The following is a 23,652-nucleotide window of genomic DNA, read 5'->3' on the forward strand; positions in this document are numbered from 1 at the left end:
TCTGATATAACCAGAGAGTCATGTGGAATGGATGTTGTGGGTGGTAATAATAAACCATCAGATTCTGAATCTTGAAGCAGGACTTAATACCTTACTCTTTTGGAAGGGAGAATGAGGCTGTTTAAATAATATTCTAATTCAATCAGAATTGGTCTAGAAACTGGAAAACCTAAAAACATAACTGGGGAGTATATTTCTGTTGGATAAACTTGTTTATGCTGCTAGGAACCAACCCCAGGATCTCAGTAGTTTAAGACAGCAATGATTTATTTGTAATTCACACCACATATTGCATTTTGGAGGGGGTCTGGTTACCTTGCTCTCTCAGGAACTCAGGCTAATGGAGAAAGTCACTGTTTCAGAGGGAAGGAGATTTCTGGAAGGTCTTTAATTAGCAATTAGAGGTCCAGCATAGAAGGTACACATGATTCCTTTGTTTATGACTTATTAGCCAGAACTAGTTACATAGGCCCATCCAACCACAAGGAAACTAAGACTTGAACAGAAGTTACAAACCAGAAATCTTTGATTAACAACATTATTGACTACCTGTCTCTCTTATTTTTGAAATTACTTGTAGATTTAAAAAGTAAATGAATATAAAACAAGGTTTCAAATACAAACACAGCTTTCAAATACAAGGTTTCAAATACAAACAAATACAATGCATCTCTTCAGTGTACCTATGTATGACCTCATTGCACAATTGTGTCCCAAGTCTACATTCAAGATTATTCTAGTCCGATCTGATTCCCACTCCACATTATTGGTCTCTGGTCTGTCTGCAAATATTCAATTAGGGCACAGGTAGTTACCGACAACTACTTCATTTCCTGATCTCATCAACTCACGGTTGGGTCCTAGAATGCACTCTCCTTTTTCTTCTTCTCCCTTCTTTCCTTTTATACCTCCTCCCCACCTCTTACCACTACCATACAAATACCTCAGCATTTGGGCTTCATCTCAACAATATTTTATTCCTGAAAAATAAAAATTCACCTGCATTTAATCATAAGTAATCTACCTTGGCTCCAGCCAGGCTGGACATTATCAAATTTAACCTTGTTTAGAGTTTGGGGGTTATACTATACCTAGATACACAAAAAGACCATGATTAATAGAATAATCTTATTTAGAAATTCTCCAGATTATTACATAGATAGAAATGTCTTAAAACCATTGTAGGTTTCTTTTTAATGTGTTTATTGGAGTATAATTGCTTTACAATTGTGTGTTAGTTTCTGTTTTATAACAAAGTGGATCAGTTATACATATACATATGTTCCCATATCTCTTCCCTCTTGCATCTCCCTCCCTCCCACACTCCCTATCCCACCCCTCTAGGTGGTCACAAACCACCTAGCTGATCTCCCTGTGCTATGTGGCTACTTCCCACTAGCTATCTACCTTATGTTTGGTAGTGTATATATGTCCATGCCACTCTCTCACTTTGTCACAGCTTACCCTTCCCCCTCCCCATACCCTTAAGTCCATGCTCTAGTAGGTCTGTGTCTTTATTCCCGTCTTACCCCTAGGTTCTTCATGACTTTTTTTCCCCCTTAGATTCCATATATATGTGTTAGCATATGGTATTTGTTTTTCTCTTTCTGAATTGCTTCACTCTGTATGACAGACTCTAGGTCCATCCACCTCACTATAAATAACTCAATTTCATTTCTTTTAATGGCTGAGTAATATTCCATTGTATATATGTGCCACAATGAATGGATAACTTCTTTATCCATTCAACCGATTATGGACACTTAGTTTGCTTCCATCTCCTGGCTATTGTAAATAGAACTGCAGTGAACATTTTGGTACATGACTCCTTTTGAATTATGGTTTTCTCAGGGTATATGCCCAGTGGTGAGATTGCTGAGTCGTATGGCAGTTCTATTTGTAGTTTTTTAAGGAAACTCGGTACTGTTTTCCATAGTGGCTGTATCAATTTACATTCCCACAAGCAGTGAAAGAGTGTTCCATTTTCTCCACACCCTCTCCAGCATTTATTGTTTCTAGATTTTTTGATGATGGCCATTGTGACTGGTGTGAGATGATATCTCACTGTAGTTTTGATATGCATTTCTCTAATGATTAATGATGTTGAGCATTCTTTCACGTGTTTGTTGGCAATCTGTATATCTTCTTTGGAGAAATGTCTATTTAGGTCTTCTGCCCATTTTTGGATTGAGTTGTTTGTTTTTTTAATATTGAGCTGCATGAGCTGCTTGTAAATTTTGGAGATGAATCCTTTGTCAGTTGCTTCATTTGCAAATATTTTCTTCCATTCTGAGGGATGTATTTTGGTCTTGTTTATCGTTTCCTTTGTTGTGCAAAAGCTTTGAAGTTTCATTAGGTTCCATTTGTTTATTTTTGTTTTTATTTCCATTTGTCTAGGAGGTGGGTCAAAAAGTATCTTGCTGTGATTTATGTCATAAAGTGTTCTGCCTATGTTTTCCTCTAAGAGTTTGATAGTTTCTGGCCTTACATTTAGATCCTTAATCCATTTTGAGCTTATTTTTGTGTATGGTCTTAGGGAGTGTTCTAATCTCATACTTTTACATGTACCTGTCCAGTTTTCCCAGCACCACATATTGAAGAGCATGTCTTTTCTCCACTGTATATTCTTGCCTCTTTTTTCAAAGATAAAGTGACCATATGTGCATGGGTTTATCTCTGGGCTTTCTATCCTGTTCCATTGATCTATCTTTCTGTTTTTGTGCAAGTACCATACTGTCTTGATTACTGTAGCTTTGAAGTTGGGAGCCTGATTCCTCCAGCTCCACTTTTCGTTCTCAAGATTGCTTTGGCTATTCAGGGTCTTTTGTGTTTCCATACAAATTGTGAAATTTTTTGTTCTAGTTCTGTGAAAAACGTCATTGGTATTTTCAGGGGGATTGCACTGAATCTGTAGATTGCTTTGGGTAGTAGAGTCATTTTCACAATGTTGATTCTTCCAATCCAAGAACATGGTATATCTTTCCATCTGTTTGTATAGTCTTTAATTTCTTTCATCAGTGTCTTATAATTTTCTGCATACAGGTCTTTTGTCTCCTTAGGTAGGTTTGTTCCTAGATATTTTATTTTTTTTGTTGCAATGGTAAATGGGAGTGTTTTCTTAATTTCATTTTCATATTTTTCATCAATAGTGCATAGGAATGCCAGAGATTTCTGTGCATTAATTTTGTATCCTGCTACTTTACCAAATTCATTGATTAGCTCTAGTAGTTTTCTGGTATCATCTTTACGATTCTCTATGTATAGTATCACGTCATCTGCAAACAGTGACAGCTTTACTTCTTCTTTTCCGATTTGGATTTCTTTTATTTCTTTTTCTTCTCTGATTTCTGTGGCTAAAACTTCCAAAACTATGTTGCATAAGGGTGGTGGGCAACCAAGGCAAATACTAACCCTAAAACGGGAAATCGACAGTAACACATTCATAGTAGGGGACTTTAACACCCCACTTTCACCAATGGACAGATCATCCAAAATGAAAATAAATAAGGAAACAAGCTTTAAATGATACAGTAAACAAGATGGACTTAATTGATATTTATAGGACATTCCATCCCAAAATAACAGAATACACATTTTTCTCAAGTGCTCATGGAACATTCTCCAGGATAGATCATATCTTGGGTCACAAATCAAGCCTTGGTAAATTTAAGAAAATTGAAATTGTATCAAGTATCTTTTCTGACCACCATGCTATGAGGCTAGATATCAATTACAGGGAAAGATCTGTAAAAAATACAAACACATGGAGGCTAAACAATACACTACTTAATAACGAAGTGATCACTGAAGAAATCAAAGAGAAAATCAAAAAATACCTAGAAACAAATGACAATGGAGACACGACAACCCAAAACCTATGGGATGCAGCAAAAGCAGTTCTAAGAGAGAAGTTTATAGCAATACAATCCTACCTTAAGAAACAGGAAACATCTCAAATAAACAACCTAACTTTACATCTAAAGCAACTAGACAAAGAAGAACAAAAAAACCCCAAAGTTAGCAGAAGGAAAGAAATCATAAAGATCAGATCAGAAATAAATGAAAAAGAAATGAAGGAAACTATAGCAAAGATCAAAAAAATTAAAAGCTGGTTCTTTGAGAAGATAAAGAAAATTGATAAACAGTTAGCCAGACTCATCAAGAAAAAAAGGGAGAAGACTCAAATCAATACAATTAGAAATGAAAAAGGAGAAGTTACAATTGACACTGCAGAAATACAAAAGATCATGAGAGATTACTACAAGCAACTCTATGCCAATAAAGTGGACAACCTGGAAGAAATGGACAAGTTCTTAGAAATGCACAACCTGCCGAGTCTGAACCAGGAAGAAATAGAAAATATGAACAGACCAATCACAAGCACTGAAATTGAGACTGTGATTAAAAATCATCCAACAAACAAAATCCCAGGACCAAATGGCTTCACAGGAGAATTCTATCAAACATTTAGAGAAGAGCTAACACCTATCCTTCTCAAACTCTTCCAAAATACAGCAGAGGGCGGAACACTCCTAAACTCATCCTACAAGGCCACCATCACCCTGATACCAAAACCAGACAAAGATGTCACAAAGAAAGAAAACTACAAGCCAATATCACTGATAAACATAGATGCAAAAATCCTCAACAAAATACTAGCAAAGAGAATCCAACAGCACATTAAAAGGATCATACACCATGATCAAGTGGAGTTTATTCCAGGAATGCAAGGATTCTTCAATATACGCAAGTCAATCAATGTGATAAATCCATATTAACAAATTGAAGGAGAAAAATCATATGATCATCTCAATAGATGCAGAGAATGCTTTTGGCAAAATTCAACACCCATTTATGATAAAAGCCCTGCAGAAATTAGGCATAGAGGGAACTTTCCTCAATATAATAAAGGCCATATATGACAAACCTACAGCCAACATCGTCCTCAATGGTGAAAAACTGAAACCATTTTCACTAAGATCAGGAACAAGACAAACCACAGTTTTAAAGAAGAATTTGAGAGAACATATTGATATGAAAATAATACAAACAAAAGCATGTATTTTTTTTAAAAAGAATCACCATAATGGTTAACATTATTTATCTTAAGCACAAATCTGACTCACTATATAAAGTTTTCCAATTGGATAAATACAATTCTTGTCCATCACATGACTAAAAGAAATAGGAAAATAAGCCAAAAATTTGATAGATCCAGAGGCTGTTCATAGACTGAATATCAAGTAAAATAGAAAATCACTCACTTATGTACTGTACCCTTAAATTTTCATGAGACTACAAATATGCAAATAAGTCACTGCACTTCACAGATAAAAAACCTGGGGGAAAATCTGCAACGCTAAGCAATGTTCAGAAACTAACAAGACAAAAGAGAGTTTTATATTTTATACATAAATTAATTTAATAATTAATTTAACATAAATGGAATTAATGTATAAATTAAAAACATATTTATGCATAGTTAGTATATATTTTGTTAAAGGTGAATTCTTGTCGTCTTCAGTTTCATAGAGAAGCAAGGGTAAATTTATTCAATAGAAGTTTTGTTTTCTCCCACACTATGTGTCATACACAGAAAATGAGGAAGCTGATCTTGGTCTGACATCATAATTTATACAATGTGAATGAGCTGACTTGGGATTTTTCAACATCAAAGAAAGAGTGGCATGAATTAAAATGTGTCTAATTTACATTACATTTCAGCTATGTGTTTTGTGTTCTCTTGTATTTTGAGCTAACTTAGAAAAGGGTGTGTTTTTTCATCCACGAAGTAATAATCAACAGTACCCCTTCTATTATTACACAATTATATCATCAACTGATCATGATTTTGTAAAGTAGTTAATTATTTTCATGATTACTTCAGAATAAACGTGCTAGGCAACCACAACCACTCCCTTAAAAAGCATAAAGTCTAACTTTATAAACAACCAACAAAACCTTTCTCTAGGAAGTACACCTGTTTGTCTTTGCCCTCTGAATATCTGCTTTAACTTGGTCATTCCTCATTCTTCACATTGACAAGGACCATAAAGAAAGCCAGCTGGAGGCCTGAATAAGAGGTGTGTACCTGGAAACTAATTAAGTTTGATTTATTTCTTTTGGCACCACTTTGCATTTCTCTTTCCATGTTTTATTTAAAACTTGATTGCTTAAATAGCAATAAACAAGCCACTAAGCAGAGCCCAGCTGATAATTATATTAAATTTCATATATTTATAAGCAATTGGAAACATGGTCTCTGGCACACTGAACCTGACTATCCTTTAAATGTCTTTTAAATTTACTTCAGGCCCCAGACTTAGGAGAGTTCTGTGTTTCAGATTAGATGAAAAAATTTCATCTCTTCCTTCAAATTATAATTTCAATCCCACCTCCTCCATTAAGCCTTCCATGATTACTTCATTTAGATAAGATTTTTTTTCTCTACCTTAAACCCCAATACTAAGTTTATAGTTTTCTTGTAGCATCCTCACACGTGACTTGATATGGCTGCTACTTGAGGAACACCTAGACATTGTTCAGTAAGTCCCCACCCAAGCAATATTTATGTGGTAACTAGCCTTGGTTCTCTTATATAGCAAAGGATGATACCAGTTTTGTCTATCTTCCAGAATTGTTGTGCCATCCAAACTTAACAATGTATATAACAGATCTTCCTAAACCGTGGATGTTAGTGAAGTCGTATCTTCCTATTATCCCTGTATCCTCCAAGGAAACTGATGCTCATCAACTTTAATGAAGAAATGAAAGAACATGTGATTGAATTAATTAGTTGATTAATTCATTAATGAAGGAAATAGAAGTTCCTAAGGAGGGATCCAGAGAGGAAACCAGTGACTAAAAGAGTAGAAGAAAGAGAGGGAAGTCAAAGAGCCAAGGAAGAGGATCCCCACTTTAGGATACACCATTGTCCACTTTTCCCATTCCTCTCCCTTCCTTCAGGCCTGCTACCCTTTCTCTATATGCTGTAGGAATCTCTAACCGGCATCACAATTGTCACTTCTGCTAACATTTGAGGAGCCCTTACAATGGATTATTTCATTCAACTGTCTCAATATACATAATAAACCTGTGAAGTGCATACAATTATCAACTCAACTTTACAGATAAGGAAACCGGGTCTTAGCCTAATAACTTGCCAAAAGTTGTAGAGTAGTAGAACTAAGATTTCAAATCCCAACAATCTGATTCCAGCACCTGCACATTTAAGCACTATGCTTTGCTGCCTCTCCATAAACCACTAAACCAAATGTTTATTTTATTGCCAGCTTTATAAACTTTTTCACACTATATTGATATATTTTTATCTGCTGTTGCAGACATCATTACCTGATGGAGATTTGTAAGCTCCTAGTGAGTTTCCAGCTCTGGATTGATGTTTTGTGGTATTCTGCCTCATCACAAGAAGGCCCAAAGGGGTTCTAAAGAAGGCTGATGGGAGAGGTTGTGTCCACACCTTACACAGGACTACAGGGCATGAGATTAAATCTCTAGGCTTCCTTAGTGCATCTTAGCAGCCCTTGCTGCATATGATGATCTGGTGGCAGCACACACATAAGAGATGTTCTGAACCTTGTTACCACTCTCCAAACCAGCTAGGCCTACAGCTATGTGTTGTGATTAGTGTTCCCCACCCCCACCCAGCCTAGAAGAACGCTCCATCTGGTCAACCACAGAGCTCCACCATCCTGCCCTGACCTGCTGAGTACTTAGAGCTTACCCAAGTTCTTGAGCATATCACCTATGGCAACAGCAAGACCTGGCTTCAATTCCTTAATTTGTCTCTTATTTGCTGGGTAACTTTTTGCTAAGTATTCAAGTCCTTGGAACTTTCATTTCCTCATCTATAGAATGAGGATGATAATAGATCTTATCTCTGAGGGTTGTTGAATGGATATAATTTGACAGTTTACATAAAGTACTGGCACAGAGATCAAGTTCGATGAGAAATTTATTTTCTCACGGTTCTAGAGGTTAGAAGTACAAGATCAGAGTGTCAGCAGGTTTGCTTTTCCTGAGGCCTCTCTCCTTGGCTTGCAGTCAGCCACCTTCTCTTTGTGTCCTCACATGGTCTTTCCTTTGTGCACATGTATCCAATGGTGTACCTTTGCATGTCCAAATGTCCTCTTCTTATAAGGACACCTGTAAGGTTGGATTAGCACCCATGCTCATGACCTTATGTAACCTTATTCACACCTTTAAGGGCTACATTAACTTTGAAGTTAGGGCTTTCATGTGTGAATTTGGTTTGGGGGGAGGGGAGCAATTCAATCCATAACAGTGCCTTTTCCAGAGATGTCACTGAGCAACACTTGCTCAGGGAATGGGGGAAGGTTTTGGTCAAAAGAGTGGGAGTGGGAGTAGCTCTCATGCTTCAGTGTGGCTGAGATGGACTAAAGTGTCCTTCAACATCACAGATGTCCAAGCTCCCACACCCAGATATTCTGACTCAGTAGCTTTAGAGTGAGGCTGTTGGCTATGTAATTTTTAAGATCCCTAAGGCAGGGGATCTTCAACAAAACTCAAAAATATACTAAAGTAGAGGATTGGTAAAGGATTAACTTCTTGTCTGAAATCTTAGCTTACTATTTTTTGAGTCACTGTTTCAGTTTACTTAGGTAACCCAGGAGAAAGTATGATCTTGTTAAATGATCTGTCATCATTGGACCAAATGCCAGGACTTTTTCTTCAGTTGTTAATTTACTTGCCCCAAAAATAAACAGAAACATTTTTACCTTTATTTTCCTAAAATTTTAGTTCCTTCTTTCATATTTTTCTTCTTTGGAAAGAATTTTTATTTCCCAGGTTTCTTATTTGATTCTATCCAACTGTTCTCAAACACAATGGAAATCTCATATGATGTCATCATTTCCCCTCAAATTTTCTGTTGATTCATATTTCCAATCCCTTCTTTTCTTATTGTCTTTAAGGATATTCTATGCAGCAGGAGTTCATTTTCATAACTTTCTAAAAGATGAAATCATCACAAATATAAATCAAATTTTTTCTCCAAATAAACAGCTTTTAGTTAAATGGAATTTGGGGGAATTTCCAGATGGTTGAAACCAATTCTGAATATATTTCATCTCTTTATGAGTTTGTAAATTTAACAAGGAAAATCTCACATATCTCTTACAGGTCACTTAATGGAAATCCTAACCTTACCTCTGAACTATAGGAGAAAGATTTGAGTAAAGATATGGCAAAAAGACACTGAGGAAAACTTACTTTTCTAGGGCAAAAAGACACTGAGGAAAACTTACTTTTAAGGTTGGGGTCAGTAGGAAGGTCTTATTGGTCACAAGTTTATCAGAAACACTACCCAACTCATGAGACTAAACACCAGATAACAGCATCAATGTCAAAAAAACGCTATGGATTTTATATTATTTATGTCCTCTATTATTATTAGTCGTAAAAGACTTGGAAACCAAAACTAGAGCAGAGGTCATCAAACTATGGCCTATGGGCCAAATTCAGACTGCCTGTTTTTTAAATAAAGTGTAATTCAAACACAGAGCACTCATTTGTTTATATATTGCCTATGTCTCTCATGCTACACTAGCAAAACTGAATAATAATGCAGAAATTGTATAACCACAGAGCCTAAAATATTTACTATCTGGCCCTTTATGGAAAAAGTTTGGCAGTCCCTCATCTAGAGTAATTTCCTCCAGCAGTATGAAATATGCACATCAGTAGCAGTGGGATGAAAGAGGATGCTCACTGAAAAAGAGAAATCTGCTCCTCCAAGCTCTGAATTTCCAATAACAAGCCAGAGCATGACTGGGAGCATGGACATACCTTGTGGTTTTCCTTTACTGATAAAACTCAGTCCACATCTATTCTCCCTCCCAGTCGCCAACCATGGGATTGATTGTTTTAGATCAGAAATAGGTTTAAACAACCATAAAACCCTGCTCCCAGCAGGATCACATCCTATGTCATGCTTTTTCCTTTAATTCCCTGATTTCTATCCAACCCTGCTGGGCTGCCTAGACTTCCAGGCGCCGCCTTCTCTGCTCAGGGTCATTCGGCTCCTCTTGGCTCAAGTTCTAACAAAGGGGAACCAGTGACCTGTGTCATTTAGTTCAATTGCTGACAGAAATCTTATTATCCTAGGGCCACTTTCCATTGTGGTCTCTAGATGTGGGCACACAGCTTTGCACTCTTGATCAACCTGGGGGTTGAACAATCACCCCCCCATTGGTTCACTCACCAATGAGGAGTTCTGGTGGCGATATAGCCTTTACATGCATGATACTGCACTCAGGGCCAGGCTCTGGACACATTTTCTGTTGGTTTGGTTTTTTCTCATTTCTTTCTGACAATTACTGTGTTTCTTCTTCTGCTCTCATCTACTATGACCTGAACTGAAGGGGAACCTTAGGCATAGGAACCACTCCTGGCAGCACAGCTGGTTGCCCTGTATTTCACATCAGCAGTGAACTTGTATGATGTAAAGTGATGAGAGATTCTTTTAAGAGTAAACTCTTAAAAACCAGCCTTTGTCACTAATAAACTTGCTAACGTTTATTGATTGAACAGTGATAAGGTGACAGAAACTGAACAAATTATATCATAAAAAAGGGTGAAAATGGAATAAGCAGTTTGGAAAGTTTCTTAAGATTGCATTGGTTTAGGAAAATAAATCTAGAGGTGAAGTTAATGCATCACACTGATATCAAATATACCCTCTGCCTAAGGGCAGAGATTAGTAAATCAGATCCCTTATCTCACTCTTCCTAACACCATCTGGCCCCGTAGGACACCAATTTCTAGAGCAGAGTGACACCCAATAGCATTCATATTAACTGTGGTCAAAGACTGACCACAGTTAATCAAACGTCTGAGTTAGCACAGAAGACTGAACAAGACCCTTTGGTCTCATTTACAGGTCCTTAGACTTGGACGTCAGTCCAAATAGGCACCAGCCTCCACTTATTTCAGTAAAGCCCAACAGGGCACTGTGAGCGAGTGAGGGTCACTGTGCTCCATGTGTGAAGGCTGTAGCTGTTTGTGCATAAAACCCTGTGATGAACATGACGATGACAACACTGACAACAACAATGATTAACATTTATTGACCATTGCCTCTGTGACAGACACAGTGCTAAAGGCATTATCTGTGCTTCCTAGTGTGATACTCACAACCTCCCTTTAATGTAGGTAATATTAATAACTCCCAAATTACAGAGTGGTGGCTGAGGCCACCAGAATGCTGTCCCTGTATACTTTTTATTTTCCAAGGCCTCCCTTGTTAGATACAATATTGACTTTTTCATTTAAAGTGCCAGAAAGTGACCTGCAGAAGAAGAGATTTTCCAATGATGTCTTAATATCTCAAAAAAAATTGGGTATTGGAAGTACCCCACTTCTCCATTTACATTCAAAATGTACACTGGGAGTAAGACTATTGGTGCATCCAGGGGCAATCCATCACCCATCTCTAACTATGTGATTAATAATAATAAAGAGATATTGGGCTTCCCTGGTGATGCAGTGGTTGAGAGTCCGCCTGCCAATGCAGGGGACACGGGTTCGTGCCCGGGTCCGGGAGGATCCCGCATGCCGCGGAGCAGCTGGGCCCGTGAGCCATGGCCGCTGAGCCTATGCATCCAGAGCCTGTGCTCTGCAACAGGAGAGGCCACAGCAGTGAGGGGCCCACGTACCACACACACACAAAAAAAGGTATTGAGAGGAAACATCTCATCAGCTCTGGAAATGTTAAAGCATAGCTGTCTGAGGGACTTAGAAATGTGTCCACACAGGAGCACAGATAAGAGAGAGTAAGGGGTTTGCTCTATTTCAGTACACAGGCTTCATATCATGTATACATAACAAAGATAAAAATATTAGAAACTAGGAGTATCAGGATTCTAAAGTCTCCAGATCACTGGCAGTATACTCTAATAGTAAATCACATATGCTTCGATATAAGGCATAATTAGGTGGAGTCCTGACACTAGACTACATACTGCCTGATGGCCTTGGGTAAACCCTTAATCTCCCTGATTCTCAGTTTTCCCATCCATAAAATTAATAATACCTACCTGAAATGCTTCCATGTGATAACATAAGCAACAGTCTTAACACAAGGGAGTTATTATTATGCCTCATATTTACAACATAACTTAACACTGTTAATTTGTTTTCTGTTTTCTAAAATGTAATATTATTTATGCATGAATTCTTAGTTTAACCAGGTAAGGGTTTGTTGTATATGGTTTTGTTTTGTTGTTTAACATCATTCTAAAATATCTGAGATCTTTTTCTGCTTTAGTGTTTTTTCTGCCTCAGTACATAATTTAATCTTTCTTTTATCATTGAGTTTCTTATAGTTCTCCAGGGACATTCATTTGAACTTCATTTCTCATTCTTGTACACTGGAGGAAACGATCTTGGATAAATAGAAGATTAGGTCTGAATAGCTTCCAATCTAATACATAATTATTGAATTTTACTTTTCTAGTTAAAAGCTCAAAAATGGATTTGTTCTTATTTGAACTAATTCAGCAGGTATTTAAGGAGTTCTTCATATGTCTTAAGGTCATCCTAGTGTCATGATAGGTAAGAATAATAATAAATATTTTATCCAATTTCTGCCTGGAAGAACTCTGACTGTAAGTTAATACTTTTCCCCTCAATTAATGAGAGTGAATGTTCACAACAGACCACTGAATTGGGAGGAAAAAAATTCATCTCATCCCTAATAAGCATCTTACTCTGGAGGAGGACATAAAAATCCCCATGGATTACCTCTGTGAGCCAAGGGATGGAATTTGTTAGAGCTGTGCTTTTCAACATTGAGTGTGCATCAGAATCACCTGGAGGGCTTCTTAAAAATCATACTTCTGAGGCCTCATCCACAGGTTTCTGATGCACTCAGCTACAGTGAGACTTTGTATCTCTAACCAGTTCCCAGATATGCTGAGACTGCTGGCCCAGTGACCACATTTTGAGAATATAAACATTCTCTGAAGAGATAAAATGTTCTCTTCTCTACAGAGTGTATCTTCCACAAGAACTAAGCCTTTTACATCCAAGTGGGGTTTTGTTTTTAATAATAGCTTTTTTCTTATCCTCCTAAGTCTGAGCTTTCCTTGAAACTCATTCTTTACACCATTCTTTACATCCTTCTCTCTTGCAGAGCAGCCTTCATTCTTCCTTGTTCATCTCAATGCAATTGGCTCTCAAGCCTTTCTAATTCCCTTGTCTCATTTGAGATCTAGGTTCAGAACTCCACATGTTCTTATTCAAAAAGAATTTATGGAACAAATGAATAAATAGATGGATGAGCGGGTATGCAATTCCTTGAACGCTAACTAAAGAACTAGAATGCTTCAACGTGAAATTCTCTGGGCTTTAAATCCCTGTTGCTAATCCAAATTAATTGTAGAAAGATATACTTTATAATTCTCTATGATATTTAATGGAAATAAGGATAAGAGGAAATAGCTGGGGAAGAGTGAATCTGAGCTGTAGTTGCCATAATTGTATAGAAGATATGGGAAACAAGCAGGCTTGTGACATTGAAAAATTGCCTCAACGGGATATGGGTGAGCTGTGGGACACTCTGGTTGGTCTCTATGCCTTTTCCCAATAATTACTGATTCCCAATAGCAGCTGAAGTTTATATGAACCATTTACCTTAAAACATGTTTTTTTCTATTTCTGCTACTTCCTAGAGGAATTAAAGAGATTAGTGCTATTATTAAAAGAAGTTTTAATATGGGTCCAATAGCTCATATCACATGCCCATTAAATTTGCCTCTTTAAATCTGTCCTTTCTGCTTCAGAGTTATATTAACTTATTTGACCTCAGTCATAATATAGTTCTTAGGGTCCCTGATTGCTTTGATATTCCAAAGAACATTACTGGGTCTACTATATTGATGATATCACACAATTATGAACCAGGTAGGTAGGAATTGATGCATACATTACAGTATACTAGATTTCCTACTAGACAAGGGTGTCTCAGAAAATAGAATAAAAATAGCCAAAAGTGCTCAGAGTACTACTTTATCAGGGAAATTTTTAGAGGTCCAGTGGTTTTAGGATATTCTATGCTATCCTTTCTAAAGGAAAAGGATGGGACACTTTTCCACTTTCAGATATGGATAAAACACCATACTCTGCAGTATGAGATCTACCCTCCAAAGCAGCCACCAAGATGGTACAATAAAGAAGTATGGGGGCATTAGGGCCCCATGGGGTGAACCTTAACCAATGAAAAATGGGGACTTGGAAGGAGCTGGGCAGGTAAATTCTTCCCCCTTTCTCTAATGTAACCTCTCAGAAACATGATTTCTCTTTGCAGCACTGCCAGAGAAATACATGCTAAATAAAAAAGCCAACTGAGAATGCTGTCAGTCTTTTTTATCCAGAGCTCATTGTGAAGCAGTAGCCAGTGCTAGGATGCATCACACTGTGATGCACTAAATCTCCACTGACCTCAGTTTTTCCTTTTCAGTAATCCCTATGGTCCTAAACTGGCATCTTTTGAATAAATTGTTAGCACCTCATCTTTGTCTCAGTTTCTTCTTTCTAGAGGACCCAGCTGTACATACTGATCATGTAGGGTTTATTACAGAAATAAAAGGATGGTTTGACATCAGTACATGTGGTGAACTTTGAGGAAGCAATTTTCATTAAGAGGTTAAGAACACAAAGAGTAAGTTGTAGAGGGGAAGTTGGATGATGAAGAGATTAGAGAACGAAGGTATGTAACACATTCTAAAAGAATGGCATGAAAAAAGAAGGAAAGAATTAGGATGAAACCTATAGGACCAAATGAGCATTGATAGTAACAGTAGTAGCTTCTCTTTATGAGCAGTTAATTTAGGTCAACAACCCTTTGAACATATTTCACTGAATTCTAAAAACACTTTGGAATAGATTTCACTATTTACATTTTACAAATGAGGAAATCAATTCTAAAAGTTATTAATTTACTTTTCTTAAATCTCTCAGCTAATGTGGATCAGAGCCAGATTTGAATTTAAACATGTGTCTTTCCCTAGCTTATAAAATTGACAACCAATATAACTAAATTTTAATAAATATAAAACTCAGGAAAACAAGCCAATGTGGCTAATCAAGGTTTGCTGCCTATGGAGGTATTTTGAAAAATTATTCCCTCTTTCACTCCTCCATTTAGCATATGATAAAAATGAAGGCAACTAACTAGGTTTTCTCCATCCATGAGTCCTAAGCTAAGGCTATAATCGTGACTATTAATGAGCCCCAGCTTCCAGTGGATGGTAGGAGAATTGAGAATGAACCTCAGAAATTTCATAGACTTAGAGATTATAAAAAGTGAGCCTGAGGAGCAAAAGAGGAAGATTAATGGAACAAAGTTGAGTTTTCCTAAGTGTATTCTCATGAACACTGTGTCAATGAATTATCACATGCACATAGAAACACTCACGAGCAATATATAATGTAGTCCTCATGGATATAATGATTTTTTAGTAATTATGTGAGATTATGTAGTATAGAAAATTGTCTTACATATGTAGTAGTCTAAGAGTGGTCATAAATTCTCTACAGATGCTCCCATCATGAGTAGGACCTTCAATCTTGGCAGGCCTTAAAACTTGCTTTGGCCGATAAAATGTAGTGGAAATGAATTTATGCAACATCTGAACCAGAACTCACAAGGCCTTTAGCTTCCCTCTCACCCTCCTGGACCCCTCTGACACTTTGTAAAGAAGTTGGGCTAGTCTCCTTGAGAATGAGAGACCACGTGGAAATGGGCCCAGCTGTTACCCAGCACCAACCATCAGAGATATGAATAAGACCATCTTAGACCATCCAACCCCAGTTGACAATAGATGATTGTACCATATTGGTGACCATAGACAAGACCAGATGAAGACCTGCCCAGCTGACTCATAGAATTGTAATCAAATACAAAGTTTGTTGTTTTATGCCACCAAATTTTGGGGAAGTGTGTTACACAGCAATAGATAACTGATGCAACTTAGTATTAAACACCATTTTGCAAACTGATTTGACCTTAAAATACTTGTTTCATCAAATACCTAATTAACATCTCCAGGAACATGCTTTCAGGAATGGGGAGGTAAAAGGTTTCATCCTTATGTCACATAGCTTAATTATCATCTTAAGGAATATTATTTAGGAAAATAGAAGATAGTTGACTCCTTATTGAAGTAATTCTTCTCAGGATACTGTCCTGTTGTTCTATTCTGTTTGAATGTAAGCCTAGTATCTGGAAGAATTATGCTAAAAGTGTTTGTCTTTCCAGTGGAGAATCAAATATGGTCCTCATGATCAATAACTTCGTAGGTATACCTGTTCATACATTTTATAGGTAAAATCTCCAGATCTCAAAGTAAATATGAATTATCAGTCTTACAATTGTGGAGCTTTATTTATCATTCCTTGGAAACAAATGTTGATATACGATTTGCTTGGTCTTTTGTGAATGTTATCAAACCTCAATCCTATTTTACTTTATCAGCAAGAGTTATAACAACTGTCTCATCACTGAAATTAGATAAACACTGTAAATAAATCACTAAAAGTTAAAGGCAGCTATTAATAAGATACATGAAAAAGAAACTCTCATGGACTACTTTAGCATTTTTCCCAGAACTACTTCATATTTAATTAAGACACTTTCTTCCATACTGACATTCTCTGTGCTCCAGTGTCCTAGTCATTTTTCTTCATATCAAGAGCAGAGATATGTATCTCTGATCTCACTCTTTTCTTCTTCTTTTTTTGTTTTTGAGAATAAAATATTTCCAAGTTAAGAGCACTTCCATTTCTAAACAGTAATTTTGCATCCTCTTCCAAATCCAAATTCTAAGTTTATTTCAAAATCTTACTCTAAAGCTTTACTTTAATCTTTTTCAAACATAGGCTGCTGTTTATAATGACTTTGGTATATTAACATCACTTCATCATGTTTGGCTATATATAGCAACAAGGTGTGTGTTCATCTAAATAATTTAGTTTGATGGGGCACTGGACAAAACCACATGCTCAGCCCTATCCCATGCAATTACAATCTTTGTTTAATCAATCATTTGGATTTGTGTCCTTTATGCTTAGTATAAAAATTCACTTAGTTCTGGAACACAATAATCCTGTCAACAACCACCTGGATTAACTGTTGAAGATATATTTGACAGTCCCATGAGAGTACAGGTTTATAGAAGTAAGATATGGATAGGAGGAAGTCACAGAATAGAGGAAATATACTTCATGCACAGGGAAATATTTTAGGCAATTCTATTCCTCTTCACCTCTCCTCAACATTTTTATTCACAAATCACTTAAAAGATTGAGCCAGTCTCTCTCTAAAACATAAATTCTTACAGGATTTTCCCCCATAACTCTAAGGCAGCACACTAAATGAACACTAACTACTTCCATCAGATACAAGTTTTTGATGATACCCCAAATGTGGGCATCACATATGAATTTATCTATTCACACTCTCTTTCTGTCACCAGAAATCTTATGAAGTAAATATATCTGTTACCGAAACTGGATTTGGGTTCTCTCATCCAACACTCAGAAAAGCCAATCTATTGACAGAGGGTCGTGGTGAGGGAAAGTACAGAGTTTATTGCAGGGCACCAAGTAAGGAAAAGGGCAACTGGTGCTTAAAAGACCCAAACTCTCTGATGGCTTTCAGGGAAGGGTTTTTAAAGGCAACATGAGGGGTGTGTGTTGCAGGGTGCCTGATCACCTTGTGGACATTTTTCTTGTTGGTTGGTGGTGAGGTAACAGGGTGATATTTCATGAGTCAACAACATCAACCTCTGGTCCCAAATGGTCTGGGGTCTGCATGCTTGTGGCCAGCAGTTTCCATCTGGTAGGGGTCTGGTTTCTGTAAACCCAATTTAGAAATGTGTGTCACATATCATTATCTATGTCCTTCAGGGCAGAACTAAAGATTCTGTGACTCTGCTATATTTAAATTGTTACCAGTTCTCCTGGACCAACTGTTAGTCTTTGTTACTACACATTCACATTTTCTCAATCATTAACTCCTGAGCCAACATTTTGAGACTCAGGGGAAGCCTGAAGCAAAGCCTCAAACTTCAAGAGAAGTGGGACACAGACACAGGGGTAGGTAGGGGTGGCTCATATAACTGAGAGAGTCCTGAAGGGTCCTGCCCGGTTTCATATTCTAGGATCTTTATTATAAAATATTTTGACTGTGTTGAACAGCATGGAAACTGAAAGAGAACTTGAGGGATATTAACTTGGAATTTTGTAGCTTTAAAAATATTCTCAACTGCAATTTGGCATTTGGAGAAGATTAGAGTAAAGCTTGGTACTAAATTTCAAAATAAGCTTAGGATTTGGATTTCATGCTAGAGACAGAAGTACTCATCTCAGTCCGGGAGACTAAGAATAAAAACATTACTGCAATTGGAAGTGAATCATTTTGTAAGATTATAAATATAGGTGTAAAAGGCAATCACAATTTCTTCTTCAAAAATGTTGGGGCTGTATGTTGTTGGTTAAAGCACTGAAATAATATAAGAAAGCTTTTGAAAATGGCCTATGATAAGTGCTAAGCATTCAGTAGTAGATTGAATTAACAAGTGATTCAAAGAGTTTATTGGGACACTTTTAAAGATTAACTAAAACTTTGTTTTCTGGAATTCTCCAGTTTCATTCCTCTCCCTACCCAAATGCTGCCTGTCCTTCAAAGTTTAGTGTGAGATCCATCTTCAGAATGAAGTCTTCTCTGAGCACTCTAGCCAACCCTAATTTCCCCCCTTCAACTTGCACACCATACTTATTAAACACCATTTAATGACTTCCGCTCTGAATTATTTCATAGATATGGACCTTATATCTAAGGGTGAAAGCGATTTTTAGTCAGGAACTGGGTGTTGGATGTGGTCATGCACATTCTATTCCACACTCCAGATACACTGTGTTGTGAAGCATATCCTGCCCCAGGCATCAGATAAGTCCAAAAAATTCGTTACCAGGTCAAACAAATGTTTGACATTGGATCAGCCACTTAGACTCTGAGCTCAGTCCCTTCCTCCATAAATACGTACAGAAGAGCTGCACTCTGCCCTCATCAGCTTGTTGTGAAGATTAAATAAAACATGTTTGTCTTTGATTTTTGTGTCAAATTCATTAATGAAATTGCTAATGAGCTACAAATAATTCTAGCATATTTGGTACCCAGAAGTTACTGACTTAGGTAACGGTGGGTGAATCTTATTGCTCCCTGGAGTTATACAGTATATGTAGAGTATGCATTCTTACTGAACAAGCTACATTGAACAATGAAGGTTATTAAAATAAACCAGTTATTAACAAGAGTTTTTATTAATTCACAGGACATTAATGGCATAGCTAGCACAATTAGGCATGCTACTCTAAGCAAAAGAATTAGACACCATTCTCTGAATCCACTTCAATTCTCACTCCTTTGAGAAGCAGGAGGCACATGAAGGCAGAACAGTATTTATTCTTAAAGAGCTCCATACCATGAGAGAAATACTCTCTTTATCAATTCATCTTCTGACCCAGAATCACTTCATGCTTTTTGCTCTTTGTTTTCTGCCTGCTTGTGTTACCTACTAGCTATGTGACTTTGGGTAATTTATTTTATCCATCAAAAATTCAGGTTCCTATTTCAAAGAATACTATTTTAAAAGTGTATCATACAAACATAAAAATTATTTAACTCATAAATGAGTGTACAGGCATACATTGGACATATTGTGGCTTTGTTTTCAGACTACCACAATAAAGTGAATATCATAATAAAGCAAGTCACATGAATTTTTTGGTTTCTCAGGGCATATAAAAGTTACGTTTACACTATACTATAGTCTATTAAGTGTGCAATAGCATTATGCCTTAAAAAATTGTGTACACTTTATTAGAAAACACCTTATTGCTAAAAACAGCTAACCATCATCTGAGCCTCCAGTGAGTCATCATCTTTTTTGCTGGTGGAGGGTCTTGCCGCAATGTTGGTGGTTGCTGACTGAGCAGGGTGGTGGATGCTGAAGGTTGGGATGGCTGTGGCAAGTTCATGAAGCTAAGATAATAATGAAGTTTGCCCTATTGATTGACTCTTACTTTCACAAACAATTTCTCTGTAGTATGGGATGCTGTTTGATAGTACTTTACACATATCTTTCAAAATTCTATTCAGTCCTCTCAAATTCTGCTGCTGCTTTATCAAATACATTTATGTAATATTCTAAGTTCCTTGTCATTTCAAGAATTTTCACATCATCTTCACCAGAGTAGATTCCATTTCAAGAAACCACTATTTTTGTTCATCCATGAGAAGCAACTCCTCATCCATTAAATTTTTGTCATGAGATTGCAGCAATTCAGTCACATCTTCAGGATTTACTTCTAATTTTATTTCTCTTGCTAGTTCTACCACATCTGCGTTACATCCTCCACTGAAGACTTAAACCCTCAAAGTCATCCATGAAGGCTGAAATCAACTTCTTCCAAACTCCTGTTAATATTGATATTTGGACCTATTCTCATGAATCAAAATTATCTTCATGGCATCTAGAATGGTGAATCCTTTCCAAAAGGTTTTCAATTGACTTTGCCCAGATCCATCAGAGGAATCACTATTTATGGTAGCGATAACCTTACAAAATGTATTTATTAATAATAAGACTTGGAAGTTGAAATTACTCCTTGATCCGTGGGCTACAGAATAGATATTGCGTTAGCAGGCATGAAAACAATATTAATCTCACTGTACATCTACATCAGCACTCTTGGGTGACCAGGTACCTTGTCAACGAGCAGTAATATTTTGAGAGGAGTTTTTGTTTCTGAGCAGTAGGTTTCAACAGTGGGCTTAAAATATTCAGTAAACCACTTTGCAAACAGATGTGTCTGTCATCCAGGCTTTGTTGTTCTTTGTAGAGAACAGGCAGAGTAGATTTAGCATAATTTTTAAGGGCCCTAGGATTGTTGGGAACGGTAAGTGAACATTGGCTTCAACTTAAAGTCACCAGCTCCATTAGCCCCTAACAAGAGAGTCAGCCTGTCCTTTAAAGCTTTGAAGCCAGGCATTGACTTCTCCTCTCTAGCTATGAGAGTCCTAGATGACATCTTCTTTCAATAAAAGGTTGGTTGATTCATTTGCATTGAACATCTGTTTTTTAGTGTAACCACCTTCATTATTTCAGCTAGATCTTCTGGATAACCTTCTGCAGCTTCTACATTAGCACTTGCTGCTTCCCCTTGTACTTTAAAGTTATGGAGATGACTTCTTCCCTTAAGCCTCATGAACCAACATCTGCTAGCTTCAGACTTTTCTTCTGCAACTTCCTCACTTCTCTCAGCCTTCATAGAATTAAAGAGAGAGAGGGCCTTGCTCTGGATTAGGCTTTTGTTTAATGAAATGTTGTAGCTGGTTTAATCTTCTATCCAGACCACTAAAACTTTCTCTGTGTCAGCAATAAGGATGTTTCACTTTCTTATCATTTGTGTGCTCACTGGAGTAGCATTTTAAATTTCCTTCAAGAACATTCCTTTGCATTCACAACTTGACTGTTTGGCACAACAGGTCTTGATTTCTTCCTATCGGAGCATGGCTTCCTCACGAAGCTTAATTATTTCCAGCTTTTGATTTAAAGTGAAACACATGTAACTCTTCCTTTTGCTTGAACACTTAGAGGCCATTGTAGGGTTATTAATTGGCTTAATTTCAATATTTTTGTGTCTTAGGGAATAAGAAGACCAAAGGAGAGGAGGAGAGACAGGGTAACGGTCAGGTAGTAGACAGCAGTAGGAACACATAGAACATTTATTGGTTAAGTTCACCATCTTACATATGTGCTGTTTGTGGCACCCCAAAACAATTACTACAGTAACATCAAAGATCACTGTTCACAGATCACCATAACAAATATAATATTAATGAGAAAGTTTGAAATATTGTGAGAATTACCAAAATGTGACACAGAGACTTGAAGTGAGCAAATGATCTTGGAAAATGGCACCAATAGACTTGCTCAATGCAAGTTTACTCCAAATCTTCAATTTGTAAAAAATGCAATATCCATGAAGCACAATAAAATGAGGTATGCCTGTAGCAGTAAGATGGTATTGCTAGTTGAAAAGCATTTGAAGACCCATTATTTATAGTATTTTAAGATAATGAGGTTAATTAATAATAATGTATCAATACTCAACAATTGTAAGACTATACCACACTAATGTAACATGTTTATAATTGGGGAAAGTGGGGCATCGGGAGGCAGAGAATAAAATTTAAATAAGATTATGAAGTTAGTTATAAAACTTGTTAATGTTCTACAAGGCAGTAATCCATATCTTTGGGTTTATCTTTTCTAGGAAAAAAATATTTACATCTCTAAAAGATAAAAATCTACAAATTTACATATAACTTTTCAGTATCCACATTTTAAATAGTAAATAGCAAAGTCAATATAGTAATATTTTCTTAAAAATAAATAATCTTAATATGGTTTATCACATTGATAGATTTGCGTATATTGAAGAATCCTTGCATTCCTGGAATAAACCCCACTTGATCATGGTGTATGATCTTTTTAATGTGCTGTTGGATTCTGTTTGCTAGTATTTTGTTGAGAATTTTTGCATCTATGTTCATCAGTGATATTGGCCTGTAGATTTCTTTCTTTGTGACATCCTTGTCTGGTTTTGGTATCAAGGTGATGGTGGCCTCGTAGAAGGAGTTTGGGAGTGTTCCTCCCTCTGCTATATTTTGGAAGAGTTTGAGAAGGATAGGTGTTAGCTCTTCTCTAAATGTTTGATAGAATTCGCCTGTGAAGCCATCTGGTCCTGGGCTTTTCTTTGTTGGAAGATTTTTAATCACAGTTTCAATTTCAGTGCTTGTGATTGGTCTGTTCATATTTTCTATTTCTTCCTGATTCAGTCTTGGCAGGTTGTGCCTCTCTAAGAATTTGTCCATTTCTTCCAGATTGTCCATTTTATTGGCATAGAGTTGCTTGTAGTAATCTCTCATGATCTCTTTTATTTCTGCAGTGTCAGTTGTTACCTCTCCTTTTTCATTTCTAATTCTATTGATTTGGGTCTTCTCCCTTTTTTTCTTGATGAGTCTGGCTAGTGGTTTATCTATTTTGTTTATCTTCTCAAAGAACCAGCTTTTAGTTTTATTGATCTTTGCTATTGTTTCCTTCATTTCTTTTTCATTTATTTCTGATCTGATTTTTATGATTTCTTTCCTTCTGCTAGCTTTGGGGTTTTTTTGTTCTTCTTTCTCTAATTGCTTGAGGTGCAAGGTTAGGTTGTTTATTCGAGATGCTTCCTGCTTCTTAAGGTGGGCTTGTATTGCTATAAACTTCCCCCTTAGAACTGCTTTTGCTGCATCCCACAGGTTTTGGGTCGTTGTGTCTCCATTGTCATTTGTTTCTAGGTATTTTTTGATTTCCTCTTTGATTTCTTCAGTGATATCTTCATTATTAAGTAGTGTATTGTTTAGCCTCCATGTGTTTGTATTTTTTACAGATCTTTTCCTGTAATTGATATCTAGTCTCATGGCGTTGTGGTCAGAAAAGATACTTGATACAATTTCAATTTTCTTAAATTTACCAAGGCTTGATTTGTGACCCAAGATAT

Source organism: Leucopleurus acutus (genome assembly GCF_964270905.1).
Source record: "Leucopleurus acutus genome assembly, chromosome: 12".
Classification (NCBI taxonomy): domain Eukaryota; kingdom Metazoa; phylum Chordata; class Mammalia; order Artiodactyla; family Delphinidae; genus Leucopleurus; species Leucopleurus acutus.